The sequence below is a fragment of the Triturus cristatus genome, chromosome 1_2, assembly GCF_964204655.1.
Source record: "Triturus cristatus chromosome 1_2, aTriCri1.1, whole genome shotgun sequence".
NCBI classification, from domain to species: Eukaryota; Metazoa; Chordata; class Amphibia; order Caudata; family Salamandridae; genus Triturus; species Triturus cristatus.
Window position 1 is genome coordinate 35,211,302 of NC_140580.1, and position 13,579 is coordinate 35,224,880.

Here is a 13,579-nt window from a genome sequence, read left to right on the forward strand (position 1 = left end):
GCGCACATCCGACAATGAGAGTTCAAATGCCGATAATCCAAAACTAGGCGGTACAACCCATCAGGTTTGGTTACAGTAAAAAGAGGATTATTCATGGGTGACACACATGTTTCAATTACACCTTGATATTCCAATTGGTCTAGGATTTCTTCAACGGGAGCTTTCGCTTCACGCCGCATGGGATATTGGGGTTGTGCCTGTGGCATTGACCGCAATGGAATCTCATGGATGGGCAAAAGTTTATCCCAACCAACCTGAGTACGGTGCAACACCGGTGCAAGCACCTGAGCCCACTCTTCTGCAAAGCTCTGCGCCTGCTCCTTTGGCACAGTGTGTGCGAAAGAGGGGAGGATTACCTCCTGCCCTCTCGGAGCGGCCAAAACGAAAGGTGGGGGCCAGTCTGCCTCAGCTAACAAAATGTCATATGTAGAGGTCAGATTTTCCCCAAAAATCCCTCTTATTGTACAATGTATGTCACCTTCAATTAAAAGGACTATTTCATTGAGTCTATCAGGGGGAGCCACTCTAGTGTCAGCAGTTTCTACGGTAATGAACGTGTCAGTTGTTGTCGCCTTCAGATACAGACGCAGTGTTTGCTGCACTATTGTAACATCCGCTGCCCTGTCTAACAGCGTTAGCGCCCATGTTAGGTCCAAAGCTGTGTTCTCACTATCTGTGGCATACCTAGCGGTTAATGCAGAAACTTTCTTTTTCTGAACCGGAGGGCGTTGACGTGACAAGTCGTCCTGCTTGCCTTTACCATCAGCTGGGCGGGGCTGCTCACGTCCTTGTGGGGCACCACGACCTCTGCCGCGTTCTCCTCCAATGGCTTGTGAGACCGATGTAAAGAACGAGGAGAACGTTGATCAGGAACCTGAAATCTATCAGGAGACCTAATTCTTCCGCAATCGCGCAACTCAGATGTGCATTCAGTAGACACTGGTATTGCTGATGCAGGACGTGACCCTTGTATCTGTTGCTGCTTCCCCTGCTTTTAATTTTTCCAATTTTGTTTAGGAAAAACTGGACGGTCGTCTTTAGTAGACTTAGCCGTCTGAGTTTGCGGTTGAGCTGCTATTTTAGCAAAAGGCCTAACAACCAAACTATTGCGGCCCATGGTCTTGTAAGCCTCTGCAATAATCTTTGGTAACTGCCGGGGTTTATCGGTGTCCGCGATGAGGCGTAACTCATTTGACACTTGAAAGTTAACCGCATCTCCTTGACGTTAGCAAGGATGAGATCAGCAACTACGTCAAACACTCCGACAAGCCTCATTCCCAACTCGACCGCCGCCTCCGGACCGCGCTCATCCTGAACACGCTTAATCACGGATGGCAGTACAGTCATAGACGGTGTGCCGAAGAACTTCGCATAGACTACTGCAAATACTTTACCCCAGTTCTCACAATCGGTCACCTCAGGTACTAAGTCTTTCTGCAAACTAATTGTGAGAATCCTGTGTTTTTCCACAGGAGTCGTATTAGGAAATACTGCTTTCACCTGGTCAATAAGGCATGTCGTTCTTATTCTGGGGGCGCTTGCCCATTATCGAATTAACCATTACGGGACTAATAGAAATCCCGGCTGGTCCAACTGGTTGCGTCGCAACCCCAGGGGCCCCCACCTGGAGGTTGTGTGAGACGTATTGCACTAAAGCCCTGTATACCGCTATTAAGGCGGTATGTAGCTGTCGTACGTCGTCCACTGGGGCTTGCAAATAACATGGATGTGGTGTGAAACCGGCCAAGACTGGCCAAGTGGCCCCAGGGATAGGCAAAGGGCCTAACCGAACCGGAGTTATGGCGTGGGGTAGAGCGCCATTAAAACAAATACGATGCTGCCATGCCGAAATCTGAATCTCCTGTGTCCTATATGGTGTGTAATTCGCAGTTATCGTGGTGGGAGTGTAAGAATGGAATTTTTATCATCCGCATCTACTGCAGGAAACTTAACCCAAGAGTAGAAAAGCTCAAAGGGGAATGCTGCATCGGCACTCACCACAAAGATTACGGATATACCATCGTCGGGCACCCCAAACTGCGTCAGATGACGCCGGAGCGCTCCGTGACTATGCGGTGCAATATTAATATCACCCATAAGGACACAGAAAAGAAAAACAATCTATCTGAAATGTAGCACAAAAAAGGATAGTAATTCAAAATGTAAACCTTTTTAATTATCAAGCTTGAATGAACCTACAATGTATCCATATAGGTAGGTTAAACCGTCACTTCCATCAACTGGAAACAGGAGTGAGGGCGTTGGGGACAAATATAAGCACCACTACTAAAACGTCTCGAATGTAAGACCAAATCTTAGGTACGCCATGTTGTGGGGATTCTGCTCATGCACAGAACTATGCACAGGAAACCAGGACCTCAGTGAATTGTGGTGTACCAAAAACTCACCTCAGTACCCAGAACAAGCGACTTAGGGTACTCTCAGGAATGGTGGGAATCAAGAACACTGTAGGAGAGTAGTATCTGCACTTATGTTGCCCCCACTTTTATTCTGATGTTTACACTGGTTTCTGGCTATAGTCTGGCTGGGTCCCTGCTAATCAGGTCCCCAGCCTCTCTGTTCTCTCTAAACAACTTGGAGTGCATATTAGATGCACTAGTGATTGGATACTGTGGTACCTTATGAGCCCCTAGTATATGGTACCTTAGGTACCAAGGGCATAGGTACTTCACAGGCCTACCAGGGGCTGAAGCATGTATTATGCCACCCCTGGGAAGCAGACTAAATCTGACACCACAGGCCTGCTACTGCAGCCTGGGTGAGGTAGTGTTAGCAATCCTCACTGAGGTATAGGTTCCCTATAACTCACCTTACACACACATATAAACCTATCAGTCACCCCTAAGGCAGGCCCTAACAATCCTTTAGGGCAGGATGCTTGGTTTCCATGTGAGGGGGTGCCTCTGCCTGAGCAGGTCCCAGCTCTCAGAGTCTAGTTTCTGTAGCTGTTTGTGGATGCGGTTAAACCATATACTCTTAAGTGCATTATAACCTAGCGGTAAATGCTAACTTTGGGATGGCTACATCAAAACATGTTGTGTTTGGTGTCAAACGCTTTGGAATCATACCCCCACACCAGGAGCTAGTCTCTCCCTTCCTTGTAGTATAAGTTAGGGAACTCTTGCCATTGCAAACTAGATATCCCTGGACGACGCTCTGAAGAAGAATCCTGGACCTTCGATGTTCCACTACCTCTGGAAGACTGAAGAATCTCCCTTGGAGTCAAGGAGTGACTTCCCTGCTTGGCAGGCACCAAAACTTTGCATCAACAGTCGCAAACTTTCCCACTCCCACCGGAGTTCGAAGTTCCTGCAGCCCTGGAAGTAGATATTCTGACTTCTCCAAGGTCATCGTGAGTCCGCAGTGAAGCCGAGGCAAGTGGACCCCACGAGTGATGAGGAACAGCAATACCCAGGTACCATGCACTATTGTCAAGTGCAACCCCTTCACGACATTCTACGAACTTGTGCTTTGGACCACATATGGCCCAAGCCTCCAGCACAATTTCCTCTGAAGATCAGGGGCCTACCCCATCCCGAGTGACTGTGGGCTCCTGGTGAGTGAATCCTCCTGAGGCATCTTCACGATCCCTTGCCGGTTGGCTTGTGGGTCCCCAGAAGACTTTTCTACAGAACCAAAGGGCTCCCCTGGTTGCTCCAGGCCTGCCCTGACTTACCCTTGCTGGGTGAGTCCCTCAGACCTTGCTGGTTTGCACCGCTGACTTTCTTCACTTTCCGCAAGACTTGCTGTTGCCAAGGCTTGATTGATTGATTGATTGATTGATTGATTGATTGGGGTACTTATAGAGCGCAACTATCACCCTACGGGCATCTTGGCGCTTGCATTGGGAACCCGTCCTGGTTTTTCCCTGTAAGATAACCCGTACTGGGCATCCCCAAGGTGAAAGCCAGGCATCCCGCCGCGGGGGGCCGTTGTGGAGATTAAGCAGGCTTGTTGCCCAGAGCTGCATAGTGTGAACTCGTGCTTAGAGTGGGCACCGAAGCGAGAATTATCGAGTCCGTGGACAATTGGGTTCTGGACCCTGCCGCGTCAGGAATCGAACCCAGGTCCCGGGCCTGATCTCTGCTTCAGGGTATGCCTCCTCCAACCAGTGAGCTACACTTCTCCACTTCTCCTTCTTGTTGGTTCCAATCCGGTTGCCGACACCTCAGTAAGCTGCAGACTTCACGAGACACACCGAATCCAGCTCCTGGTCATCGTTGACGCCTCCTGGACCTCGTGGCTGAAGAGTCAAGACACCCGTGATCACCTGAAATCACGCGACTACTGTGGGCATCCAGCTTCCTGGCCCCGGGTCACTGGCAAGTGACTTTGAACACTGTCTCCTCTGTTTTCAGGTATTCTTTCTTCTGAATCCAGCCTTGGATTCCACCGGACACTTCTCCTGTCTTCACAAGCAGCAAGTCTTCTTTGGCTCCCATAGAAAACGACGCAGCGACCCGACACCAAAAGACACCTATGCACCCGGCTTCCCTGGGTGAGATAACACGTGAACAAGGGAGCAAGTCCCGAAACGCGTAGAGTGGGCCGTTTTTGCAAAATAAACCTGTGCATTTGAAAAGCCTGAAGAGTCCGTGGTTGCTGTTACTTTCGTATCCCGAAAAATTCAGCTGTGGTGCATTTGTTGAGGTTCGCTTCCTCGCCACGGACCGCCAGCACCGATGTATAAGTATTGAGATATATATATATATATATATATATCTCCAAAACACACGTCTCCCAAGATAACGTGAGGCGCACTCTGAGCTCGTAATCCAAAAGTAAATCTTTATTCCTCACTCTCCGTGGAAAGCTGACACACGCGTTCCGGCACCCTGGCCTTCGTTATATATATATATATATATATAACGCTCCAAAGTTCCACAAGATGAACAAAGGACCAGCACTCCGGTTAGATTTTAATCCCAATTCGGATTTATTGGTGCAGAACAGACGCGTTTCAGCCGTAGCTTTCGTCAGTGTCGGCTCGCGTTCAGAAACGGAAATTGATTTATATCTTATTCTGTAAACATAAACGAGGGACCAATTCAATATAACTTTGGTCGCCATCTTTAAACATGCAAAAAGACATTTCATTCATGTTATACGTTCCTTATAATCAAATTAAACTCTTAATTCATTCAATTCTTTAGCTCTAAATTGCATGTTTGACAATTCATCAATTCATTGTCAATGAGGCATCTCATTATCATCATATACCAAAAGTATAAAGCCCTGGATGGGCATAACCCAAAATTACATGTTCACAATATCATTGGTGTACTTTAAACGAGATATCTCATTACATCATTAATCACATTTATACAAGTTTTACAGTTCTTCCTTAACTTCTATTCAGCTCAAATGTGGGAACACAGTGACAAAATAGTTTCTCATAAATGGGTAATTAGCTCCTCCCCTGAATTCAGTCCCTCGGGTGTTTTGGTTTGGAGTTCAATAATATACCTGGATTCCAGGCGCCTCAGAGCTTTTTCCCTATCTCCACCTCTAATATATATATATTTATTTATTTATTTTCTTGGCGTCCACCACTGTCGCTCCACTCGGCACGGGTGCTTTCCTCCGCGTTGGTGAAACGCGATACGAATCCAGCAGGGTGACCCTTTCCTCCAATTCGGTCACAGATCGAGGCGCACTCTGGCTCTAGTGTTTCAAGTTTTTAATCACACACACGAACACGGACAGACGCAATTCGGCATCACGCCTTCCTCAATGTCATTGTATATATTATCTACTGGCGGTTGCCAGTAGATAGTTATAGTTAGGACCTATTTTCCATAGGAAATCCGCAACATTCTATTCCCAATAAGTCTGGCGCCGGTTGTTGAATCCTTGCGAAATTTTCCAAACTTTTGGCCAGCTCCGCTCCGCTCCTACCCTGAAAGTTTTGTGGTGATTTGTAAAGCGGGGGCCGAGAAAAAAGGGGGGTCCCAAAACGCGTTTTCCCCATGCAATTTCCCATAGGATCTGTTGTCGCAGCTACAGCCCGAACCGCTGAACGGAATGACACCAAATTTGTCAAAGAGGTAGTCCTCAGTTCAGACTCGTGCCTTTCGCTTAAATGGTATGAATCTGTTCATTAGTTCCTGAGAAAATTAGGGTAAAATAGTTAGTGATATCTATGGCCGGGGAGGATCCGCAGACCCTACCCGCACCATAAGCACACCCTCCCCGAATCGAGCGCGCACACTCCCGATCGCGCGCTGAATACTAATTGGCTGTCGAGTGTCTGTCTACATTCGAAACCAGGAGTTGTTGGTGGCCATTTTCTGCCTCGGTAGAAGCGAGGCTGAAGAAGCAAGGGGAATAAGTGTGTAAAACATATAAAGGAGGCAGAGTGGAAATACTCTGACCCTCTAGAGGTGCTTAGGGGGTCCCAGAAGGACCCTCTGGGGCCCCCTTTTTTGTAAAAAACAAAAACAGCGAAATGCGCGCAGGTTGCGCACATCCTATCGCGTTTGGTGCACGGATCCTCTTGCGTTGGGTGCGCGGATCCAAGGAAAAAAAAATTGAAAAAAGACAAGAAATCATTGGTTGTATGACAACTTTCTACACTGAAAGGTAGGGTGTATATTTCTGTTTTTTTAACGCATGATTCTTATTGGTTAACAAAAACTGAATGTAAGGAACATTATATATGATAAGCTGATATGTTGAAAAGTCAAGCACACTTGCTGTCTTGTTTAGCAACATTGTGTGCTGAACTTGTCACCTGTGTGCTCAGTACAGTGTTCCATGACCTGTTTCTATGGTAACAGGCAGAAGGCAGATTGGGGGAAGGGTTGAAATGTATATTTCATTTGGAAAGGGTTGAAATGGTTAACCAATAGAAATGTGTGTTTTCTTTTGAATTTATGTGTGAAGGATTGTGATTTGATGTTTACATGTATATGTGTGGAAAATGAAAGGGACATTTTGCCATTCTTTGTTTTTGCTGAGAGGTGCACAGTGCAGAGATTCTGTATAAGAAAATCTGGTGTGTGACTGATATCTGGTGTGTGACTGATATACTTCTTAATCTACAAAACAACTTGAAAGGTGAGTTATTTAATTGTGAGGGGATGTATGTAGACTATTTTGATTTTAATCAGACTAATGTATTTCTCCTGCTAAAGTGTAGGGAGTACTTTTTTTCTCTACAATCTTATTGACAGTGTGTGTGCATATAGAAACCATTCTGTGATAAGCATTTGTGTTTTTCATGTGTTTGCAGACAGATAACTGTGCTGTTTTTATATTTTGTTAGAATTAGAAATCAGTCATTGTTTATGAATTTGTGAAATGAGTTATTTTTCTATACTAAAATGTAGTACTCCTTCTAGATGAAGAAATGTGTTTTGGTATAGTGCAAGGGATAGTGTTGTTTGTCTAGAATCACACAGCGAGTATGTGTGTATTTGGGAACCACTGTGAGAGAAGCATTTGGTAACATTGTGTATTTGCTGACAGATAACTGTTTTAAAACCTGTCATGTTGTCAAGTTTTAGTAGTATTAGAAGCCAGTCTTTGCTTATGCATTGATAAAATAAGTCATGCTTTGACACTAATGTGCTGTACTTTAATATGTAGATTGTGTGTAGTCTCCTTACCCTTTGCACAGTAGTGAATGAGTTTTTGTAAGCTGCTAGGGATAGTGTTACTTGTCTAGAATCACACTGTGAGTCTGTGTGCATTTGGGAACCACTGTGAGAGAAGTATTTGGTAACATTGTGTATTTGCTGACAGATAACTGTCTTAAAACCTGTCTTGTTGTCAAGTTTTAGTAGCATTAGAAGGCAGTTTTTGCTTATGCTTTGATAAAATTAGTCAGGCTTTGACACAAAAGTGCAGTCCTGAAATATGTAGATTGTGTGCAGTTCCCTTACCACTTCCACAGTAGTGAATGATTTTTGGTAAACTCCTAGGTATAGTGGCTGTTGTCTAGAATCAAACTGTGAGTCTGTGTGCATTTGGGAACCACTGTGAGAGAAGCATTTGGTAACATCGTGTATTTTCTGGCAGATAACTCTTTTAAAACCTGTCATGTTGTCAAGTTTTAGTAGCATTAGAAGCCAGTCTTTGCTTATGCGTTGATTAAATGAGTCATGCTTTGACACTAATGTGCTGTACTTAAATATGTAGATTGTGTGCAGTACCCTTACCTCTTCTAGACTAGTGAATGAGTTTTGGTAAACTCCTAGGATAGTGTTGCTTGTCTAAAATCACACTGTGAGTCTGTGTGCATTTGGGTAAGGATTGTGATAGAAGCAGTTGGTAACATCGTGTATTTGCTGACAGATAACTGTTTTAAAACCGGTCATGTTGTCAAGTTTTAGTAGCTTTAGAAGCTATTCTTTGCTTATGCATTGATAAAATGAGTCAGGGTTTGACACTAAAGTGCAGTACCATGTACTATTCTCTTCACTGTGCCAGAACTGAAAATTTAAAAGTTTTACCCAGGCACTGTCCTAGCAGTAGTCTGATGATTTAGTCAGTTTCCAAGTACTCATGTTGTGAACCATACATTACCACATAGACTGCTTCAAATGTCTATGCAGTATGCATGCAGTCTTCTAACATACTATACACTTGTCTTTCACACCTTCAATTCCCTAGTCAGTATCCATACAGTCCAGCAAACATCCTGTCACTCCCTTTGCACTCCTCTAGTGACCCATTCAGTACCAAGTACTAATCCATTCACTGTGTCAAAAGCCAACCACTTATAAATTCAGCCAGGCACTCTCCTTGCTGTACTTTAATCATTCCGTCAGTACCCAAGTACTCATGCAGTGAGCCAGGCCTTAGCACATAGACTGCTTCAAATGCCTATTTACTATGGATGCAGTCCTCTAATCACCTACACAGTTGTCTTTCACACCTTCAATTCCCCAATCAGTATTCATACACTTCTAGCAAACACCCTGTCACTCACCCAGTGTGTCTCCTTATAGTACTATAATCATTCAGTCAGTTAGCATGTAGTCTTTTAGTGAGGTAGGCTTTAGGGCATGAACTGCTTCAAAGTAGTATGCACTATGCATGTAGTGTTTTAACCATCGTCACACTTGTGGTTCAGGGCTATAGTTTCTTAGTCAGTTTTTATATAAAATGTGTTTGTACAGTAATGGAATAGTATAAATTTGACAATTATTAATATACATTTATTTGTGATTCTTTTTTACAGATACTGTTTTCCAACGTAAAAATAGAGAAATCATGCCAGAAAAAAAAGAAAAAGAAAAGAAACTCAGAAAGGCGCAGGAGCAGGAGTGTTTCTCATCCGTTTGCACTCTTCTCGTGCAAGATTGTTCGGATGAAGGGTCCTTAGGCGTTTCATCATACTTGCCGTGCCGTACGAGTATTTCTTGTTAGGATCCCCTCGCTACAGAACTCTTTTGCAAATCTTGCACGTGACCAAGGTGGCATTGGTCTTTGTTTGCCCCTCGGGAAAAGTCAAAAATGTCCACACCACTGAAGAAAAACGTTGTGGGCGTGGTGCCTTCTCCAAAAATTCATCCTCAGATGTATGAGGAGAAGCAGGTGATGCCTGCTGCCCTGAAGCCATTTTTAGTTGAAAAAAGTTAGAGCTAAGTGTAAACTTAGTCTAAAAAATCTTCTTCTCTGCAAAGAGATGCTCCTCCAAAGAAGGTCAAAGAAGAATGATTGAATTGGGTGGGGTCTTTCAATAGTTAGAACAGGAAGTGTAATGAACCAATCAAATCTCTTTTTTTGCAGGTCACATGGGATCCGCGCACCCTGCGCATAGGCAGCACGCACCCAGCGCGCATCCGCGAAATTGAATTTAAAAAAATTATAGGATTAGATGTAAAAATATATTAGTTTTAAGACTAGTTTAGAGTTTGTCATCAATTAATATTCACATGAAATACATATATATATGTTTTTTTAAATGTTAAATATTTTGCGGGATCCGCGCACCTACCGCGTCATAGACGCAGATGACGCATCGCGGAAGCGCGTAAACATCGCGTTACGTACATCGAACGTGTCGCGTATAGGCTGGGAGTCGCGTACAAGTCGCATTGCGATCACGCACTAAACACGTACCCAACGCATGCCATGCGCGGATGCTAATGCGTAGAAATCGAGAACGGTGCGCATAGGGTGCATGGATCCAAAAACATGGAAAAAATATATATAAAATAAAGTTTTGAACATATAGTTAAAGAAATATTTTTAAAAATATAAAAAAAATGTTTGAAAAACCCAATAAAAACAAATAATATTTTTTACGTTTTTAAAAGAATTAATTAAAAAAAAAAATGGTGATAAAAAAGAGTTTCATAAAAACATAATTAATGTAATTGACACACTGAATTTGACAAATATAGAAATCCAATGAAAATCATTAAACATGATATCTAGAGATAAGTTATAGATAGGAATTAGCATTTAAAAAACCTTTGACATTCACTGAAAAAACCATAGGTTTCATGCACGTTATAGTTAGGAATTGGCATTTTAAAAACCTTTGAAATTCACTGAAAAAAACAAAGGTTTCAGGGGCGTTATAGTTAGGAATTGGCATTTAAAAAACCTTAGAAATTCACAAAAAAAAACATAGGTTTCAGGGGCATTATTGTTCGCTGGACATTTCCCTCGTACAAAACCCTAGAAATTCACCTGTTATAGTTAGTTCAGCTAACTATAACTCGCGTCCCCGCAATGCACTGCTGATGACGTCACATATTACATCAATCATGACATGGTCAGTGACATCACTCATGACATCACTGATGACATCTCAAATGGCATCACTGATGACATCACAGATGACGTCATCCATGTGATAAATTAGTGCATCTTCTCACACCCTAATATAACCTTTGATACACCGACTCAAAATTTCAGACGGCCATTTTGAAAACCATAGATACTCCAATACCAATAACTACACACCCTCTCATTGACTCTTAGGTCTACATACATCTCCACTCACTCACCTGCACAGTCACTCATACTTACAGTCACTCTGTACAAGACTATCATATGCATTTATACACCTATATAGACACTCACACACCACCAATCATCCATTGAGGTACTGACACATCTAGCCAGTCATGCAAATAATTAATCACAGTCCAATTTACTCACCTATACAGTTAAACACACTCAAGTTCACTTACTCATAAAAATACTAACAAATTCTGACGCTCTTATACAATTACTGATACAAGCACACACTCATCCATAAAGCCACTCCCAAAATCACACACTCTCATATATAGATAGTTATATACTCTTACACACATATACACTGTGTTTCACATATGTAGTTACTGACGCATGTACAACTGAGATATACATTCAATCACTAACACACCCTTACATACAGTCACCCAACCATACAGTCCAACACAGATGCGCTCTTAAAACCATGCACCCACTGAATCACCCACTCACACATCTATGCACAGAGTCACACACACCCTACCCACACAAACACTCAGGCACCCATACAGATACTCAGACAACCAATCAATAACCCATATAGACACTCATCTAGCTATTCACAAAACCATGCAGCCACTTATACACCAAAACACAGACACATACAGACATTCACACAGTTTAGTCACTAGTCTGCAGTAAGATACATTTAATGACTCACTTATAGAGTCAGTTACGCACCTAGAAAATCACCCATTCACACACTTATACACCCACTCATTCTTCCATAGGCCTTTGACTATAAATATATAAAACATATTTAAACTTTACAGAAACACAGTCACTGGATGACATATTCAGTGATGTCATTTGAGATGTCATCAGTGATGTCATCAGTGATGTCACTGACCATGTCATGAGTGATGTAATATGTGACGTCATCAGCAGTGCATTGCGGGGTCGCGAGTTATAGTTAGCTGAACTAACTATAACAGGGGAATTTCTAGGGTTTTGTACGAGGGAAATGTCCAGCTAACTATAACGCCCCTGAAACCTATTTTTTTTTAGTGCATATATATATATATATATATATATATATATATATATATATATATATATATAAAAACGCCACATCCGATTCTCCACACCATGAACCGAACACCGACACAGGGAGATTTCAGGAGATAAAGTCTTTATTCCTCCATTACGCTGCGACGCGTTTCGGCATCCATGCCTTGATCACACAGTGATCACTTCCTGTTTAGTGTGAATATATTAAAATTCAGCAGAGTAGCCCGATCACATGATCGGGTTATTTTCATAAACCAGGAAAACAGAATTTCTTATCGGCACAACTGACCAGTTTCAATCACTTATTTTTAACTTGCAATATTTACATTGTTGTGCTCGATATTATTAGGCAGAAACTCCTAGTTCATTCCATACATGGGAGCTCATTTTGAATCCATAAATACAATTATTGATCAAAGTATACAATCTATAACTATTTACAACATTGGTTTCTGGTAAAGTGCAAGTGCAAGAATTGATTAATGTACACTCTTTAGTTCTTTGACTAATTTCACAGTTCTTTGCATAGATTATCAATCCAATACTGGGCAAGTGCCCGTAGACCCCTTAGGTAGTAAATAGAACAATGGGATTCTAGGATATTCAGATTTAAAATATATATATATATATATTGAAGCTGTTCTTAATATGTATTTTACAGATATATATATATATACATATACTGATTTATGAACTCTGTCTGAATTAGGTATTTATGGTGCACTTTACAACATTTATGTTTTTATTAAGTGGCCTAACGCTATATAAGAAAGTAGTATGTTTTCCATGTCCATGGGATTTTCAATTGCACTTGCACTTTAAAAAGCGAAGGAAAATGTCAAAGAGGTGTCATGTGATCAAGGGCGGGATCGCCCGAAACGCGTCTTGGCAGAACTGGCAATAAATTAAAATATTGCACGACTAACTTGGGTCCATGCTCGTTTTTCCTGACTGATCAAGTGGAAGCTGAGAGTGAGGAGAGGAATATATATACATATATATATTATCTACTGGCGGTCGCCAGTAGATAGTTATAGTTAGGACCTATTTTCCATAGGAAATCCGCAACATTCTATTGGGAATATCTTTGGCGCCGGTTGATGAATCTTCGCAAAATTTTCCAAACTTTTGGCCAGCTCCGCTCCGCTCCTACCCTGAAAGTTTTGTGGTGATTCGTCAAGCGGGGCCGAGAAAAAAGGGGGGTCCCAAAACGCGTTTTCCCCATGCAATTTCCCATAGGACCTGTTGTCGCTGCTACAGCCCGAACTGCCGAAACGGAATTACACCACATTTGGCAAGTAGGTAGTCCTCAGTTCAGACTCGTGCCTTGTGCTTAAATGGTGTAAATCCGTTCAGTAGTTCCTGAGAAAATTAGAGTTAAAAGTTAGTGATATCTATGACCGGGGAGGATCCTCGGATCCTCCCCCGCACCCTCCCCGAACCCTCCCAAGCACGAGCTAAATGCTAATTGGCTGCCAACACTCTGAATCAGGAAGTGTTGGCAGCCATCTTGTGCCTCGGTAGAACCGAGGCACAAGAAAGCACAAAAACAAAGGCGCAAAACGCGACA